The 20,565-nt window shown below is 41.0% G+C and overlaps 1 protein-coding gene across 1 annotated transcript in view; it reads right to left on the bottom strand.

Moving 5' to 3' along the window:
- LOC120059162 (pleckstrin homology domain-containing family G member 5-like) overlaps positions 1–18,719 on the bottom strand; it is a 50,551-nt gene extending 31,832 nt beyond the window's left edge. The window contains exon 1 of the mRNA XM_039008002.1: positions 18,641–18,719. The gene's annotated coding sequence lies outside the window, so the exon portion shown is untranslated. The remainder of the gene's footprint in view (positions 1–18,640) is intronic.
- Between the last annotated feature and the right edge of the window lie 1,846 nt (positions 18,720–20,565).

Raw genomic sequence — 20,565 nt, forward strand, 5'->3', positions numbered from 1 at the left:
GCGCAGCAATGTACCGACGGCGGTCGGCCTTCGCGTGAATGTTCCAAAATGAAACTTGCAGGAAAACGCCATTCTAAAATGTGCACCTCACATGTGAGCGGTTTGCAAATGGACAGAGATGGAAACAGTGATTGCCAATTTATCAATTTTGTTGCTAGTTTTTTGCAACTTTTCAGACTACCCTGGCAACTTCTTTTTTTCAAACAGCACCTAGCAACAAATTTAGCTACTTTTAAAAATGTATTTGGAACTTTTAGCAACTTTTGAAAAGTGACTCAAACGCTAAAATGCACGCATTTCCCCCTCTAAATGACACAAAAACGATTTTCTCTGTCACACTCAGTCACAACACACGTGCCTGGCTGCAAAATTGCATTGGGAGTGATGTCAGCAGCAGGCGCTCAGCTCGTGCACAGGCAGCAACAGGCCAGCAACAATTTCAGCAAATTGCAAATCATTGTTGGCTGACTGCAGCAGCAGAAGTATGCGTCAACGAGACAAACCCAATGAATATAGTTGGTCACGACTGTTTGATCTTGAACAGAACTTACATCAATCAACATGTCTCAATCAAAATTGTACAGCCAGAAGTACAGAAAAGAGTGGGAGTCTGTACCTGAATTTAAAGGGTGGCTGAAGCCAGTAATAGGGGATGATTGTTGGGCATACTGTGCATACTGCAAATTAGATACGCTTGCAAAAATGTATGACATCAAAAAACATTGTGCTACAGCAAAGCATATAAATAAATCAAAACCGTACAACCCCACAACGCAGTCTACATTACCACAGTTGGTTAAGAAAGTGGATAACTGCAAAAGCTACTATGGCAATGGCCATTGTGGAGCATTGTTCGCTGCTAGCATGCGACCATTTAGGTATGGCTTGCAAAGCTGCCTTTTCAGATTCTGTGGCAGCAACAAACTTCCAAATGCACCGCACCAAGTGCACAGAAATGATTATGGGAGTACTAGCTCCTTATTTTCTCAAAAAGGGTAACATCAGATGTGGGGGATGTGAAGTTCAGTCTCCTTTTGGATGAGTTCACTGATGTCAGTGTCTCGAAATACCTGGGTGTGGTGATTCGGTATTTCAGTGCAAAAAAAAGAAGAAGCGGTGTCCACATTTCTCAGGCTGGTTGAATTGGAGGGGGGTGATGCCAGTTCAATAGCAAAGGCGGTAGTTGAGTTTCTTGAGAAGTGTAACCTTTAAAAAAGATAATCTTCAGGGTATTGGCACTGATAATGCATCCGTGATGGCTGGGGGGATTTTAAAGGAAGATTTTAAAGGAAGAATGTGCATTGCCCAATTTGGTACTCATCCGCTGTGTGTGCCAGTCTTTACAATTGGCTGTCAGTGCAGCATCCAAAGAAACCATCCCTAGGAGTGTTGAGTACTTAATCAGAGAAACCTGCAACTAGTTTTCAATTTCCCCAAAACGGCACAAGGCATACAAAGCAGTTTATGCCATAATTAATTGTGGCCAGAAACCCCTGCAGATCACCACAGTGTGTGCCACACGTTGACTATCGATGAGCCCGCGGTAACTCGTATATTGAGCCAGTGGGAAGAACTGAAACTCCACTTTGAGGTGACCAAGGCCAGTGAGCATTGCAACATGGTAGATGTGCTCCACGTCATGTACATGGACAAGACCAACTATGTCTACCTGACATTCTGGAAATCAATCCTGTCAAACATACAAGTTGCAGTGAAGTCATTTGAAGGAGAGCAAACAGATCCTGTCAAGCTTTTGGACAATATGGTACACCTCTTAACATCAATTTGTAGCAGAGTAGTCAATCCTATTGCAAAAATTGATGTCCTGAAGGATGCCATTGATGGACATGTCAGTGCATCACCTTACCTTGAGTGCCTTTCGAGAGCATGGTGTACCAACTCAGTCTTGCGCCAGTGCATCATCAACTACATTGTTACTTTAAGCAAGGAGCTGCAAGCAAGGCTCCCAGACAACCTAGAAGCCTTGTGAAACACAGCCTTGTTCAGTGTTAAGGAAACGCTAAAGCACAATAAAGGCACCACTGAAATGATTAAAGTAGCTGAGCTACTGGGGTACCAGCCCCAAACAAATGATCAAATTGTTTCCCAATGGAGAAACATCCATCTGTTTAGGTGGGACTCAACTGAAAATACAGTCGAGTTTTGGAGTGAATTGACTAACTACACAGACTCTTCCGGGTCAAATCCACTTGAAGAACTGTGCAAAGCTGCACTTCGCTGCCCTCTCCTTGCCACACTCAAATGCGGAGGTTGAACTGCTGTTCAGCCAAATAAGTGTGGTCAAGTCAAAGTTAAGAAATACAATGTCACTGCACACTCAACTCCATACTCCTGGTGCGGTATGGACTGAAGCTGGCTGGTGATACCTGTTACCAGCATAAACTACCAAGTGAAGTTCGGCAGCAGTTTGGCACCACAGCAGCATACAGCTTTAACGCCACTCCATCCTCTACTGCTGGTTCCAGCTCCGTGACAATGCAGTTGGACAGTGAAAATGAAGAGTATTTCCTTGCCAATCTATGATTCATCATATTTACAGTACGTATGCAAGGAGTGGACTTTCTGGAACTGGCGGAGACACAGCTGATGGTGGCAGTGTGCACTGCAGTGTGAGCGAGAACAGTGGCAATATCTGGAGGAAACCATTGATCAGCTAGCCAGCCAAGCAGCACAACAACCTGGAGAGAGCTGCCTAACGCACACATTATTATTTGAGTTAAGTAACTTATTCAATAAGATAGCATATATATCTTGTTATTAGCTTGTACTTATAATTGTTGATCAGTTAGGTAGCATGTTAACTACCAATACACTGCTTAAAACTATAATTGATCAGAATGTGTAGGTTTACTAGTTAAAAAGAAAATAAATAAAACGTAATTGTTCAATAATTCAATGTGTTGTTTAAAAAAATATCTGATCATAAAAAATGTTTAAATTACTTTTACAAATAAAAATGTGATAATAAACAAACAAATCTAAACCAACAAATGACAAATCATATTTTTCGCTGAGATGGCCAGTCAATTTAAGCAACGTTATTGTGTATTCTATGTAATGACGCAGTTTTACATTATTACGTAATGACGTCATCACGCAATGACATCACGTCATTTCTCAACAAATTGACCTGCCTTTAGCAACTTCCACTGAAAATTAGTTGGCAACACTGGACGGAAATATCCGTTAGAAATAGCCGAGGATTTAAATATGCGACAACTATCATGGGTTGCTATTATGCCTACGATAATGCCTTTGACTGCTACACCTGCATTGCTTGCTGTTTGGGGTTTTAGGCTTGGTTTCTGTACAGCACTTTGATATATCAGCTGATGTAAGAAGTGCTATATAAATAAATTTGATTTGATAGGAAATCAATAGAACAGGAGAAAGCATATGAGTAAGTCTTTATACAAATAATTGCCTCCACGTTTCTATGGTGGGATTTTGGCTTTATGCTACTTTCAAGTAAGGCCTAAGACATGTCTCACAATATGAAGTCCAGGTTTCAAACAATTAAGGAATAGGGAAAAAAAATATTGATGCTAATGATAGGCCTAACCATCTTCTGGTAGATTACTTTGACTTGGAAGAGTTCCAGTGTTGTGTTGGATAGTCATAGCATCCCTCTGAGTAGGCTAAACTAGCTAGCTGCATCTGCTAACTAAGTATGTGAAACTTTTTTTATTGAGAAATCTTTTGCTTCTCCTTAACTTTTGAAGAAATTAATTTGTTCAAAACTGTTCAACTATTGCCTTTCTCTCTCTTTGAGACAACTACTCACCACATTTTATGTACTGTAGTGCTAGCTAGCTGTAGCTTATGTTTTCAGTACTAGATTCATTATCTGATCCTTTGACTGGGTGGAAAAAATGTCAGTACATGATGCAAGAGCTCTGATAGGTTGTAGGATGTCTTCCAAAAGTTGTCATAATTACATAACATGTGTCTCCTAGGTTTTGTATTGAAATCAAATGTACCCAGAGGACGGAAGCTAGCTGTCCTCCGGCTACACCATGGTGCTACCCTACTGAGTGCTGTTGAGGCTACTGTAGACCTTCATTGCAAAACAGTGTGTTTTAATCAATTATTTGGTGACGTGAGTATATTTAGTACAGTTTTATGTAAAAGGATAATGTTTGAAATGTTTTTCTAAATTTACATTTTTCTGAAATTCACTGAGGATTGTCTTCCCCTTCCTCCTCTGAGAAGCCTCCACTGGTTTGTGTATGTAGTGTTTGAGTATGTGTGTTGTGTGCGTGTGTCCAGACGTGCGCTCTCAAGTCAAGAGAATTAGTGGTGGGTTTAGAGAAAGAACAGCTACCGTGGCCGGAGCGACACAAACACACCACTCACATCCGGAGCCCCCCGGGCAGCTGTGAACACACACGGCCCCTCTGTGCCCCTCACTCAAGCTTAGTACATTCACTACCACGTGGCACCTGCTTACACACACTTGTTTCAACGCATACCACACACACACACACACACGACCAAGGCACCATCACACACACGACCAAGGCGCCATCACACACACGACCAAGGCGCCATCACACACTACCACACCCGCAGTAGCCTAGACACTCAATCACGTGAACACAAACGTGCCACGTTCCAACTTGTGACCCTTCAGCGGGAGAGCTAGACCTATATTGAATGAAAGGGGTTAGATTTCCTCTCACTTACTACAGGTGTCTCACTTCGAGATGACTGGAGCCTCTTGAGGTGATTCAGCCCTGTTACCTCAGTCAGGGTTAACCCTACACAAACACACTCCCTACATGATGACACGCAACAGTTTATTAGGCAGTATGATCAGCATAATAAAGGTTTGATGCTCCTCCATCTCCCCTCCCCATTAAGAAAATACTGATAAAAATGCAAGACCAAGCTGCCAACAGCACTGGATCAGAGACATAAACTCCCTCCCCCGACTGACTGGCTTTAATCTGAACAGCCTGTCCTGCTAGAGCACACCTAACTTTTATATAACCCCCATCTCAACCTCTGTGTGTGTATGTGTGTGTGTATGTGTGTGTGTTAAGATTACTGTATGGTTCCCAGTATTCAGTCCCCTCGACTTTCTCCACATTTTGTTACGTTACAGCCTTACTCTAAAATGGATTAAATTGTTGTTTTTCCTCAGTCAACACACAATACCCCATAATGGCAAAGCAAAAAAAGGTTATACATTTCAGCAAATTTACATTTACATAAGTATTCAGACCCTTTACTCATTACTTTGTTGAAGCACCTATGACACTACAAGCTTGGAACACCTGTATTTGGGGAGTTTCTCCCATTCTTCTCTGCAGAGCCTCAAGATCTGTCAGGTTGGATGGGGAGCGTCACTGCACTATTTTCAGGTCTCTCCAGAGATGCTCGATCAGGTTCAAGTCCAAGCTCTGGCTGGGCCACTCAAGGACATTCAGAGACTTGTCCCAAAGCCACTCTTCAGTGGTGGAAAAAGTACCCAATTGTCATAGAGTAAAAGTAAAGGACTAAAGTGAAAATCTAAAAGTATTTGGTTTTAAATATACTTCTGTATCAAAATTACACGTAATTGCTAAAATATACTTAAGCATCAACAGTAAAACTATTTTTTTTTACAGAGAGACAGGGGCACACTCCAACACTCAGATGTCATTTACAAACTAAACCAGATCAGAGGCAGTAGGGATGTTCACTTGATAAGTGCGTGAATTGGACCATTTTCCTGTCAAATTAACAAGTATTATTGGGTGTCAGGGAAAACGTATAGAGTAAAAATTACATTATTTTCTTTAGGAATGAAGTGAAGCTTGACATTCAGGCCAAAGAGTTCAATCTTTGTTTCATTAGACTAGAGAATCTTAGACTAAAGGGTCTTTTAGGTGCCTTTTGGCAAACTTCAAGGAGGCTGTCATGTGCTTTTCGCTAAGGAGTAGCTTCCGTCTGGCCACTCTACCAGAAAGGCATGATTGGTAGAATGCAGCAGAGATTGTTGTCCTTCTGGAAAGTTTACCCATCTCCACAGAGGAACTCGGGAGCTCTGTCAGAGTGACCATCGGGTTCTTGGTCACCGATTGCTCAGTTTGGCCAGGCAGCCAGCTCTAGGAAGAGTCTTGGTGGTTCCAAACATCTTCCATTTAAGAACGATGGAGGCCACTGTGTTCTTGAGGCCCTTCAATGCTGCATACATTTTTGGTACTCTTCCCAGATCTGTGTACCGACACAATCCTGTCGTCTCGGAGCTCTATGGACAATTCCATCGACCTCATGGCTTGGTTTTTGCTCTGACATGCACTGTCAACTGTGCGACCGTATATATTGACAGGTGTGTGCCTTTCCAAATCCTGTCCAATCAATTGAATTTACCACAGGTGGACTCCAATCAAGTTGTAGAAACATCTCATGGATGATCAATGGAAACAGGATGCACCCGAGATCAATATTTCGAGTCTCATAGAAAATAAAGGTATGTTTTTTTATTTGTATTACATTTGTAAAAATGTCTAAAAACCTGTTTTCGCTTTGTCATTATGGGGTATTGTGTGTAGATTGAAGATTTAACACATTTTAGAATAAGGCTGTACCGTAACAAAATGTGGAAAAAGTCAAGGAGTCTGAATACTTTCCGAATGCATTGTATAGTATAACAAAATGTTTACGTTTTTGTTCATTTTGGTGTTTGGCCATTGTTTTCCCCAGCAGTTCGAGCACACAACATTTTCTCTTGAGGCAAGCCGAAGTCTACGCCCCCTTCGTCAGTGGTTGGTCAACAGTAGGGATCCTTCAATTAAGTGTTTGTATTACAACGACAGACAACTGGTTGTTTTCATGCACATTGTGAGAAATACTGCACCAAACATCTTTATTAGATGTACAATTAGGTGACTAGGACCTCTGCAAAAACGTCAACATTTATTACAGATGTGTGTACATCTGTCTCAAGAGGGACAAAACCTAATATTGCAGATTTTTTCTAATTTTGCAAGCAAATGTATTTTAAGGGGTATGCGAGCACAGATGTTCACGTCGCCTAGCCGAGTTCTGCTAGGAGCAAACCAAATCTATGTATGCGGAAGCCTTTAGTGTGTGTATACATATATATATATATATACAGTGGGGAGAACAAGTATTTGATACACTGCCGATTTTGCAGGTTTTCCTACTTACAAAGCATGTAGAAGTCTGTAATTTTTATCAAAGGTACACTTCAACTGTGAGAGACGGAATCTAAAAACAAAAATCCAGAAAATCACATTGTATGATTTTTAAGTAATTAATTAGCATTTTATTGCATGACATAAGTATTTGAAACATCAGAAAAGCAGAACTTAATATTTGGTACAGAAACCTTTGTTTGCAATTACAGAGATCATACGTTTCCTGTAGTTCTTGACCAGGTTTGCACACACTGCAGTAGGGATTTTGGCCCACTCCTCCATACAGACCTTCTCCAGATGCTTCAGGTTTCGGGGCTGTCGCTGGGCAATACGGACTTTCAGCTCCCTCCAAAGATTTTCTATTGGGTTCAGGTCTGGAGACTGGCTAGGCCACTCCAGGACCTTGAGATGCTTCTTACGGAGCCACTCCTTAGTTGCCCTGGCTGTGTGTTTCGGGTTGTTGTCATGCTGGAAGACCCAGCCACGACCCATCTTCAATGCTCTTACTGAGGGAAGGAGGTTGTTGGCTAAGATCTCGCTATACATGGCCCCATCCATCCTCCCCTCAATACGGTGCAGTCGTCCTGTCCCCTTTGCAGAAAAGCATCCCCAAAGAATGATGTTTCTACCTCCATGCTTCACGGTTGGGATGGTGTTCTTGGGGTTGTACTCATCCTTCTTCTTCCTCCAAACACGGCGAGTGGAGTTTAGACCAAAAAGCTCTATTTTTGTCTCATCAGACCACATGACCTTCTCCCATTCCTCCTCTGGATCATCCAGATGGTCATTGGCAAACTTCAGACAGGCCTGGACATGCGCCTGCTTGAGCAGGGGGACCTTGCGTGCGCTGCAGGATTTTAATCCATGACGGCGTAGTGTATTACTAATGGTTTTCTTTGAGACTGTGGTCCCAGCTCTCTTCAGGTCATTGACCAGGTCCTGCCGTGTAGTTCTGGGCTGATCCCTCACCTTCCTCATGGTCATTGATGCCCCACGAGGTGAGATCTTGCATGGAGCCCCAGACTGAGGGTGATTGACTGTCATCTTGAACTTCTTCCATTTTCTAATAATTGCACAAACAGTTGTTGCCTTCTCACCAAGCTGCTTGCCTATTGTCCTGTAGCCCATCCCAGCCTTGTGCAGGTCTACAATTTCATCCCTGATGTCCTTACACAGCTCTCTGGTCTTGGCCATTGTGGAGAGGTTGGAGTCTGTTTGATTGAGTGTGTGGACAGGTGTCTTTTATACAGGTAACGAGTTCAAACAGGTGCAGTTAATACAGGTAATGAGTGGAGAACAGGAGCGCTTCTTAAAGAAAAACTAACAGGTCTGTGAGAGCCGGAATTCTTACTGGTTGGTAGGTGATCAAATACTTATGCCATGCAATAAAATGCAAATTAATTACTTAAAAATCATACAATGTGATTTTCTGGATTTTTGTTCCGTCTCTCACAGTTGAAGTGTACCTATGATAAAAATTACAGACCTCTACATGCTTTGTAAGTAGGAAAACCTGCAAAATCGGCAGTGTATCAAATACTTGTTCTCCCCACTGTATATACACACACACACAGAGTCGTGGCCAAAAGTTGAGAATGACACAAATATTAAGTTCCACAAAGTTAGCTGTTTCAGTGTCTTTAGATATTTTTGTAAGATGTTACTATGGAATACTGAAGTATAATTGCAAGCATTTCATAACTGTCAAAAGCTTTTATTGACAATTACATGAAGTTGATGCAAAGAGTCAATATTTGCAGTGTTGACCCTTCTTTTTCAAGACCTCTGCAATCTGCCCTGGCATGCTGTCAATTAACTTCTGGGCCACATCCTGACTGATGGCAGCCCATTCTTGCATAATCAATGCTTGGAGTTCGTCAGAATGTGGGTTGTTGGTTGTCCAACCGCCTCTTGAGGATTGACCACAAGTTCTCAATGGGATTAAGGTCTGGGGAGTTTCCTGGCCATGGACCTAAAATATCAATGTTTTGTTCCCCGAGCCATTTAGTTATCACTTTTGCCTAATCGCAAGATGCTCCATCATGCTGGAAAGGGCATTGTTCGTCACCAAACTGTTCCTGGATGGTTGGGAGAAGTTGCTCTCGGAGGATGTGTTGGTACCATTCTTTATTCAAAGAAGTGGCTTCTTTGCTGCCCTTCTTGACACCAGGCCATACTCCAAAAGTCTTCGCCTCACTGTACGTGCAGATGCACTCACACCTGCCTGCTGCCATTCCCGAGCAAGCTCTGTACTGGTGGTGCCCCGATCCCGCAGCTGAATCAACTAGAGTAGACGGTCCTGGCGCTTGCTGGACGTTCTTGGGTGCCCTGAAGCCTTCTTCACAACAATTGAACCGCTCTCCTTGAAGTTCTTGATGATCCGATAAATGGAAGATTTAGGTGCAATCTTACTGGCAGCAATATCCTTGCCTGTGAAGCCCTTTTTGTGTAAAGCAATGATGACGGCACGTGTTTCCTTGCAGGTAACCATGATTGACAGAGGAAGAACAATGATTCCATGCACCACCCTCCTTTTGAAGCTCCCAGTCTGTTATCCGAAGTCAATCAGCATGACAGAGTGATCTCCAGCCTTGTCCTCGTCAACACTCAGACCTGTGTTAACGAGAGAATCACTGACATGATGTCAGCTGGTCCTTTTGTGGCAAGGCTGAAAAGCAGTGGAAATGTTTTTTGGGGATTCCGTTCATTTGCATGGCGAAGAGGGACTTTGCAATGAATTGCAATTCATCTGATCACTCTTCATAACATTCTGGAGTATATACAAATTACCATCATACAAACTGAGGCAGCAGACTTTGTGAAAATTAATATTTGTGTCATTCTCAACTTTTGGCAACAACTGTACACACATATATACACACACATTATATATATATATATATATATATATATATATATATATATATATATATATATATATATATATATATATATATATATATATAAATAAAACGAGTTTTAACCTCCGACTTCAACTGTATGTCCTTACACACACACACACACATACACACACACAACCGTTCAAATGTTGTTGCAAAAAAAAGCCATATCTCAGACTGGCCAACAAAAATAAAAGATTAAGGTGAGCAAAACAACAGACACTGGACAGAGAAACTCTGCCGAGAAGGCCAGCATCCCGGAGTCACCTCGTCACTGTTGACATTGAGACTGGTGTTTTGCAGGTACTATATAATGAAGCTGCCAGTTGAGAACTTGAGGCGTCTGTTTCTCAAACTAGACACTAATGTACTTGTCTTCTTGCTCAGTTGTGCACCGGGGCCTCCCACTCCTCTTTCTATTCTGGTTAGAGCCCGTTTGCGCTGTTCTATGAAGGGAGTAGTACACAGTGTTGTACAAGATCTTTAGTTCCTTGGCAATTTCTCACATGGAATAGCCTTCATTTCTCAGAACAAGAATAGACCGACGAGTTTCAAAAGAAAGGTCTTTGTTTCTGGCCATTTTGAGCCTGTAAATCAAACCCACAACTGCTGATGCCCCCAGATACTCAACTAGTCTAAAAGAGGCCAGTTGTATTGCTTCTTTAAGCAGTACAACAGTTTTCAGCTGTGCTAACATAATTTCAAAAGGGTCTTCCAATGATCAATTAGCCTTTTAAAATAATAAACTTGGATTAGCTAACACAACGTGCCATTGGAAGACAGGATTGATGGTTGCTGATAATGGGAACTCTGGACGCCTATGTAGATAGTCCATGAAAAATTAAAAAAATCTGCCGTTTCCAGCTACAATAGTTATTTACAACATTAACAATGTCTACACTGTATTTCTGATCAATTTGATGTTATTTAAGTGTGCAAAAAAAAAAACTTTTCTTTCAAAAACAAGGACATTTCTAAGTGACCCCAAACTTTTGAACGGTAGTGCATGTCTGAGCACACATGAGCAAAGTCACATGTGTGTGTTTGTGCGCACAACAATGTTGTTAATCGTTTCAGTGAATGGACATGTTTGCAGCACACATGTTGCAATGAGCCCCTGTGCAATGCCATAGTGTGTGAGTGAAATATGGAGTGGTGCTCATTGGAAAAGAGTTGGCAGACAGTGATATTAGTAGGAGACTTGTTATTGGGAGAGACATTGTGAAAGAGAAAAGGCACCGCCCCAGGTTTTTAATAGGACCCGTTGTGTTTGGTCTACTGCTCTACACACACACACATACACACACACACACGTTGTTGGTGCCCACACCCAGAGCTAATTCAATTCCTTGCTTCCCATTGTCATCCACATACAGTCTGTCTCCAGCAGCCAGCTCCCACGCTCTCACAACACACACGATCACAGGCAGCATGAATCAACACATCAGTGAACAGCTATGACATTCAGAGTCAAGACAATAGACGATTATGTTTAGCTACATCGAGCACAGACCAAACAGTCATGATGACATTTGGATATGGCTACTTGTGCTCTAATAAAGCCTTCATTTCAGTTATTTACTGTGTGCTTTGTTAACGCTGCAGTCAGATGATAGTGTGGTTGGTGCACAGTGTTTCAGTGAAAGATTCCAAACCCTAACATCACTGTAACATCACCCCACATACGGGTTCCTTCAGGACCAGGCCCTAACATGTTAGTCATCTTTGATTTGGCAACTTTAAGCAGAGATTCCCGAGCCTGGTTGACACGATTAACGTGGTACACAGTGAGGGAGAGCTGTGACACACTGGTCTGGACAGGAGTCGGTTTGTTGGTGCAATGTTCACACAAAAATTGTCTTGAGCTTTGATTATTTCTCTAACTGTTTATTTATTTCTCTCTCTTGGGGGGTTGAGATCTCTCATTGTTTGGATTTGAAAATCCAACAGCTGTATTGGAGGGGGGCGGCTCTCAGGGGCTGTGTGTTGTCCATGTGGGTGTTTGAGTGAGAAAGACAAAAGGAGAACCAAAATCAGTTTTTTTTAAAGTACAGCCCCCTTTATTATTGAAGCATCGTGCCTACACCATCAAGGAGCCTATCCAGACTCTAAAGTCAGGAAGACTGAGTTGTGTGAGAGACTAAAGACCATCTTAGCAGCTAGTCCTTCTTATCATCAGTCATTTGAACATGTAAGACTGTGTGGCTAAAAGTAGACGTACTGAATTACACCCCTGGCTTGGACCATATATGATGTTTGTCTGGTGTCTACCAACTGTGGCCGACACAATCACAAACACGATTGGTTTGACTCAATTGTGTAGTCTTGTACAAATAATAAGACAATTGTGCACTCACACACCCTCAACTGACAGACAGTCATTGGTCCAGACTCCAGACAGACACACACAAGTTCAGACTCACTCCCATCTAACTAATCAAACAGATCCCAAACACAGACAAAAGTACACAACATTAATGGCTCATACTCCTTCACTGAAAAGCACCAATTTCAACTCATTCATGAGCTACTCTCTTTCTCTCAAACACACAAAGCGGTCCTCTTTGGGGCAACTCCTCTCTCCGCCTCGCTTTTTCTCTCTTCCTTTGGAGCAAGTATACACAGACCGATACAAATATACACAAACTGAGATATCCAGACAGACAGTCAAATAAGTGACAAACACACACATTACTAGGCCCAGCACTCATAACAATGTATTCATTATGATCTAAGAAATGTATTGTTTCCACAGCTGATGTTCTAGACATGGAAGTCTTCTCTGCTCTCTAATCCTTCCCAGCCCCTCATATCCTGGTCTGTTATGGTCTGGTGTTCAGACTTCACTCAAACAGCCTTTGCCTCCGTCGGCATGCCTTCCACTCAATAAGCTGCCTGGGTGACTTCTCTCCACACAACTAAACAAATAATATAGCTACAGCCTGGGAGACCAGCACTTACCGTACTGCTACGGCTAACTACTACTGAGACTACTACTAAGTAGAGCTAAAAAAATACTTTATCGTATCAATCATGATTTCTCTGAATTAAGAATGATGGATTGGCACGCAAATACTAAGCAATAAATACCCAGGGAGTATGCTTTACATCAAAAAGACATGACTTCAAGTACTACTTATTGGGTCTGCCATCTAGGATATCTCATATATATATATATCTCATATATATATATATATATATATATATATATATATATATATTAGAGGTCGACCGATTAATCGGAATGGCCGATTAATTAGGGCCGATTTCAGGTTTTCGTAACAATCGGAAAACGGTATTTTTGGACACCAATTTTTTTTTTTACACCTTTATTTAACTAGGCAAGTCAGTTAAGAACACATTCTAATTTTCAATGAAGGCCTAGGAACGGTGGGTTAACTGCCTTGTTCAGGGGCAAAACGACAGATTTTTACCTTGTCAGCTTGGGGATTCGTTTTTGCAACCTTCTGGTTACTAGTCCAACACTCTAACCACCTGCCTTACATTGCACTCCACGAGGAGGCTGCGTGGCAGGCTGACTACCTGTTACGCGAGGGCAGCAAGAAGCCAAGGTAAGTTGCTAGCTAGCATTAAACTTATCTTATAAAAAACTCTTAACATAATCACTAGTTAACTACACACGGTTGATATTACTAGTTTATCTAGTGTGTCCTGCGTTGCATATAATCGATACGGTGCCTGTTAATTTCTCATTGAATCACAGTCTACTTCGCCAAACGGGTGATGATTTAGCACTGTCGTTGCACCAAACCTAACCATAAACATCAATGCCTTTCTTTAAAATCAATACACAAGTATATATTTTTAAACCTGAATATTTAGTTAATATTGCCTGCTAACATGAATTTCTTATAATTAGGGAAATTGTGTCACTTCGGAAGCAGTTTGGGCCGCCTGGCTCGTTGCGAACTGTGTGAAGTCCATTTATTCCTAACAAAGACCGTAATTAATTTGCAAGAATTGTACATAATTATGACATAACATTGAAGGTTGTACAATGTAACAGCAATATTTAGACTTAGGGATGCCACCCGTTAGATAAAATACGGAACGGTTCCGTATTTCACTGAAAGAATAAACGTTTTGTTTTCGAAATGATAGTTTCCGGATTCGACCATATCAATGACCAAAAGCTCGTATTTCTGTGTGTTATGTTATAATTAAGTCTATGATTTGATATTTGATAGAGCAGTCTGACTGAGCGATGGTAGGCAGCAGCAGGCTCGTAAGCATTCATTCAAACAGCACTTTCGTGCGTTTGCCAGCAGCTCTTCGCAATGCTTCAAGCATTGAGCTGTTTATGACTTCAAGCCTATCAACTCCCGAGATTAGGCTGGTATAACCGATGTGAAATGGCTAGCTAGTTAGCGGGGTGCGCGCTAATAGCGTTTCAAATGGTGACGTCACTCGCTCTGAGACTTGGAGTAGTTGTTCCCCTTGCTCTGCAAGGGCCGCGGCTTTTGTGGAGCGATGGGTAACGATGCTTCGAGGGTGGCTGTTGTCGATGTGTTCCTGGTTCGAGCCCAGGTAGAGGCGAGGAGAGGGACGGAAGCTATACTGTTACACTGGCAATACTCAAGTGCCTATAAGAACATCCAATAGTCAAAGGTATATCAAATACAAATGGTATAGAGAGAAATAGTCCTATAATAATTCCTATAATAACTACAACCTAAAACTTCTTACCTGGGAATATTGAAGACTCATGTTAAAAGGAACCACCAGCTTTCATATGTTCTCATGTTCTGAGCAAGGAACTTAAACGTTAGCGTTTTTACATGGCACATATTGCACTTTTACTTTCTTCTCCAACACTTTGTTTTTGCATTTTTTAAACCAAATTGAACATGTTTCATTATTTATTTGAGGCTAAATTGATTTTATTGATGTATTATATTAAGGTACAAGAAAAGTGTTCATTCAGTATTGTTGTAATTGTCATTATTACAATTTTTAAATAAAAAAATATATATAAATAAAAATCGGCCGATTAATCGGTATCGTCTTTTTTTGGGTCCTCCAATAATCGGTATCGGCATTGAAAAATCAATCGTCCGACCTCTAATAAATATATATATCTAGCAATTTTTTTTTTTTTACAGTTTTCTGGTAACTAATTTTGATGTCCCTCTTGGGAGTTGAGCACACGACTGGGGGATAGCCTAGGTTTCCTAAAGATTACATAGTGTAGGTCTCACCATTTGGTTGTGGTTGGTAGATACTGTAGGTGGAAACATGGGTGGGGGGGACAGATGAGATCAAAGGGATAAATCAGATCCCCAGATCATGACTGGACCTGGTCGAATCATGTATTATTCTATGTATAAACTTTGACGCGTCTGTGAGAAGAGGCAGGATAAAACCGTACCGCCGCTCTCTTTCTTCTCCCACCATCCGACGATTCCTCTAGCTGGCCTCAGAGTGCCAGAAGCCGGCCAGAGCTTTTCTAATGCAGGAGGCCAACGCCACCCTATCATGTCTGTCTCCTATTAACCTCCATCCCTTTACTTGGGATTGGTTTGGTCCTCTTCAAACACATATGGATGTCTACAGAAAAACATGCACTCACTCTGCCTTAGCCTTGTAACCTCTGACACAACACATGTCCCTCTGACACAACACGTGTCAGAGATTAAGGCTAAGGCAGAGAATGCATGTTTTTCTGTGACACATGGGATAATACATCCATAAAACTTGAACAGGCTTATTTTCTAATTTGGAATGAGGCGATTGACCGTCCAAGCCCACACCTGAGGCTGAGCGACTGCTCAGTGTCTGGTTTATGTTAATAAGACCTATGCCACAGGTATTAGAATGTGTCCAGTGTTGTACTGAGATGCCTGCTGCGTTATGCTTTTAGTTCCAATCCAGTCAAATAATGTTGACGTACAACCGGACGCATTTTGCCCAGGCTGGGTTGAACACTCCTAACCAAAACGGCCACAGCCACAGGCCTAAAAGCTCAGTACATCTCGTACCAAACCAGTGGGAAAGTCCTTGGTCAAACTAAACTCTGACTTGTCATCTGTGTATATGTATATTTGAGGAGTTGTCAGGCAGATTGGGGGAAAACCACATGGAGTTTCATAATGATGACAAACCTCCAAGGATCTGTGACAAGCCTGCTAATATAAGTCTTCGGAGAGTACACTAGAGAATCAGGTCAAGACCCTAAAGGGAGTGGGGACTTGACCACTGGCATACTACCACCCCCCAGATAAAATATGAACATGTTATAAGCAATGGCACATTTTTTTTACAAGAAATTAGCTGTAAACATTTTCTCTCAGACTCAAATATATATAGAAAAAAAAACTAAACAAATATGCGGGGAGGGCTTGCACGGACCTTGTTGGGGGGGGGGGGGGGGGGGGGGCACGCTAAACTGTGGCACACCACTGGACCTGACCAAATTGTAAATTATAGCATTGCTAGAAAGCCGAGAAAATGATTTTGAAAAATAGATAAAAACGATAGAACATTTGAAATGTACTGTATATAAACTCAGAACATCCAAGACAGTTTCTTCACTCTGTCATGGCCTGATTGCCTCTAGAAAGATTCAACCTTCTATATTTAAAGCAAAATGGTAGAAGGAATTGAAGACTGATATATCAACAGTTATATACAGAGCCACCACATAAAAGAACTCCTCACCAACCCAAGCGAAAAGAAAATTCACATTCAAGAAAGCATTATAAGTACATCTAATGAGATTGACTATGAGTGCACAGATCCTGTCTACTTGTTAATGCTTTTTAAATGTATGTCAATTGTAAAAGTATTTTATTTGTCGGACCCCAGGAAGACTAGCTTGTCTTCATTGCGTCAGCTAATGGGGATCCTAATAAAATCTAAAATCTAAATTCAGAGGTTCAGAGTTTGTAGAAGTATTTTGAATATATTGTTCGAAACTGAAAAACATGGTGGGAATTTTGTTGGAAAAATATGACTCTGTTTTGAATCACACCTAGAATCAAAAGCCAATAGCTAGGTACACAAGCATGCTGGCAGCTGTGTGGCCATGTAGGCTAGATCCCAACCACACTCATGTTTTCGTGGAATGTCTGAAGATAACACTGTTCTGTGACAATACTGTATGTTCTGTAATAAAATATGTTCTGGGATAGGAAGTCCCTAGAACCTGCCCTGTTATGTACCTTGGTAATGTTCTGGAGGTTGTAATTGACAGTGACATATCGTTGATTAAAGTTTGATTTTCTGCTTGTAGAAACATTTATTAACAGGAATTGATATAAAGTGTAAGCTCCAAAGTCTGAAGAATTGTAAAGTATAATTGAAGAAATAATTGTTATGGAAAGATTGACTTATGCCTTAAAAAGGTCCAATGCAGCCTTTTTGATCTCAATATCAAATCATTTCTGGGTAACAATGAAGTACCTTGCTGTGACTGTTTACAATTAAAATGGTCAAAAAGAAACAAAAATAGATTCTTAGCAAAGAGCAATTTCTCAAGCAAGAATTTTTCTAGGACTGTCTGGGAGTGGTCTAATTTGGAAGGGGAAACTGAAAATGTGCTTTTATTGGCAGAGGGGTTTAGAACTCTTTCTTATTGATCTATTTACCAATTTACCGCATGGTGATGTCACCATGGAAGGCCAAAACTCCATCCCACCAAAACAGGCTGACATTTCTGGTGGTCTTTTCAAACCACTCTTACACTAAAAGGGCATTATCATCATGTTCACAATTCACAGTATTATTTCAACCACAGTGTGGAAATATAAATAAAACAAAGGAAAAAAACTAATTTTTGACTGCACTGGGCCTTTAAGACTTTGAAAGAAGTTTACTTTGGTAAAAATAAATATAATTGCTTTAATATATTGTACTGTACCTACCTTATGGCAACAGTTTTTTCCCCTGCTTTTCAGTTTTGATGCTGTGTAATTTGGAAAAAGTTTTTAAAAAATCTGTTTAATAAAAAGAGGTCCAGAAACTGCTTTTCCAACCTATATCCCAAATCACACAAGTAAGCAGTGTCAAAAACTCTGAACTGACCATCTCCCCAAAAAAACATGTTATTTTTCCAATGGGCAACGGTCCATTTGATTAGTTGTGTTTGGTCCGTTATTGTACAGTAGAGTTTGTGAGTTGTCTGTTCTATGACAGAGATAACCTCAAGGCCATCCACCTAAAAGAACCTCACAGGAAATAGCTATTTTTACAAAGTAAACATTCCACCAAAAGTGTTTCAACATGCAACATGAAGAGCCTTGCCTGTACACTGCACATGCATGCACAGATTGCACACCCACACCTTGAGAAATAGGCTAGTACTTAATATCAAAAGACGCAGATCACCCTGAAGTCAAGTCTTTTATCCCTAAAAGGTATAGTCAAGCCTTTTGCCCTATAAGCATGATGTACTGTATCTACTCAGAGGCATTTTTAAATACACAATCCTAAAACTGCATATTTTCTGTTGGCTTCACCTCAGACTGAACTATCAAAAAATGAGGTGTTTATTTTACATACAAACAAAGTGTTATCGAAGTGACCACATGAGAAAACAAAATAACCACTCACCAGCAGCTGATCTGTCTCCACTCTAATGCAGTCAAGGGCACTGAGACGGGAGTTAGTGTTGTCTCAGGCTACACCGCTGGACTATGATGCAACCAGGCTTCCTATCCATAGTTTTAGGGAAGGAAAGGAGACAGATAGGCAGGAAGGCGGTGTGCATGACCAAAAAAGGAGGAAGTGAGAAAGAAAAAACAAAACGATTTTGGGAGCTGCTGGAAACTCCTAGAGACAAATTAGGTCTTTCTCTAGGATAACTGATGATTTGGAGACAGGCTGTTCCACTTTCAACTTGGAAATTGATCGTTTGGAAGCCACTTTGGATTTGATATAATGAAAACGGAGAGGGGAGACACTGGCTGGTGCTGCTGAAGATCTTGGCTTGTTGATATAAGAACCAGATGTGGAATATGCCGACGTCTAAGGAAAACCAGACTTAAAGGCCACTAAACTTTGGATTTGGATTTGTGTGCGTGCGTGCCATCATCCCTAGCAGGCAGCTAACATTGTCAGAGGCACACAACACGTAAACAAACCGGCAAAACACTGACAAAAACTATAGAACAGCTGGAGGAAGTTTGTCAACCTATGCTACCTGAGGAGCAAGAGTTTACAAGTCAAGACAGAACTAGCAGGTGCATTGCACTAGCACTCTCATTGAAGAACAAAATACCCCTCTCACCTTCACTCTGACTATACTCAGCCAGGTATGATATCCCATCTGTCCCTATACATTACACCTAGATGTGAACCAAATGTAAGATCAACCCTAAACTACACAATCCTAGATAGATGATAACGACACATGCTGGGATCCTTGCACTCAGGACTGTTCAATGTCGGTCCTGGAGAGCCATAATAATTCTGGTTTTCATCCTCTCCGTCTAATAAGGGACTAATTCAGATCTGGGACACCAGGTGAATGCAATTTACCAGGTAGAAACAAAAAAAAACAGAAGCTTATCAGCCCTCCAGGACCAGAATTGAACAGCCCTGCTTTCACTGAACCTCAGTACTAATGCAGACAGTGGGAGAAGTTGTGAGAGAGGGAGGATGTTTTCTCAATCACACACCCCCAGTATGAAAAAAAAAAAATTGATGAGAAAAAGTGTGATGGGAAATGTTTATTCAAGTTTCAATGGGAAAGTGGCAAATAGTTCCAGCTGTTTAAAAGTTGGTGGCAGGCAGACCAGAATTAAAAGTCCCACCCTGGATAGATGCTCCTCTAATCTATACTGAACAAAAATATAAACACAACATATGTGTTGGTCCCACATTTCATGAGCTGAAATAAATGATCCGAGAAATTTTCCATAACGCAAGAAAAGCTTATTTCTCTCAAATTGTGCACAAATTTGTTGACATCCCTGTTAGCGAAATTTCTCCTTTGCCAAGATAACCCATCCACCTTACAGGTGTGGCATATCAAGAAGCTGAAAATCTTAATCCTTTGAAGAATTTTCCCCCTTTTTTTAAATTTTCACCTAAAATGACATACCCAAATCTAACTGCCTGTAGCTCAGGTCCTGAAGCAAGGATATGCATATTCTTAGTACCATTTGAAAGGAAACACTTAAGTTTGTGGAAATGTGAATGGAATGTAGTAGAATAACACACAATACATCTGGTATAAGATACAAAGAAAAAAAAAAAACGTTCTTTTGTATTTGTACCATCATCTTTGAAATGCAAAGATTGTGCACTCCTCAAACAATACCATGGTATTATTTCACTGTAATAGCTACAGTAAATTGGACAGTGCAGTTAACTTAAAATCTTGTTAATCTTTCTGCCAATATCAGATATGTCTATGTCCTGGGAAATTTTCTTGTTCCTTACAACCTCATGCTAATCGCATTAGTCTATCATTACACAGCTGCACCTTGCGCTGGGGACAACAAAAGGCCACTCTAAAATGTGCAGTTTTTTTC

Source organism: Salvelinus namaycush, chromosome 14 (assembly GCF_016432855.1).
Source record: "Salvelinus namaycush isolate Seneca chromosome 14, SaNama_1.0, whole genome shotgun sequence".
NCBI classification, from domain to species: Eukaryota; Metazoa; Chordata; class Actinopteri; order Salmoniformes; family Salmonidae; genus Salvelinus; species Salvelinus namaycush.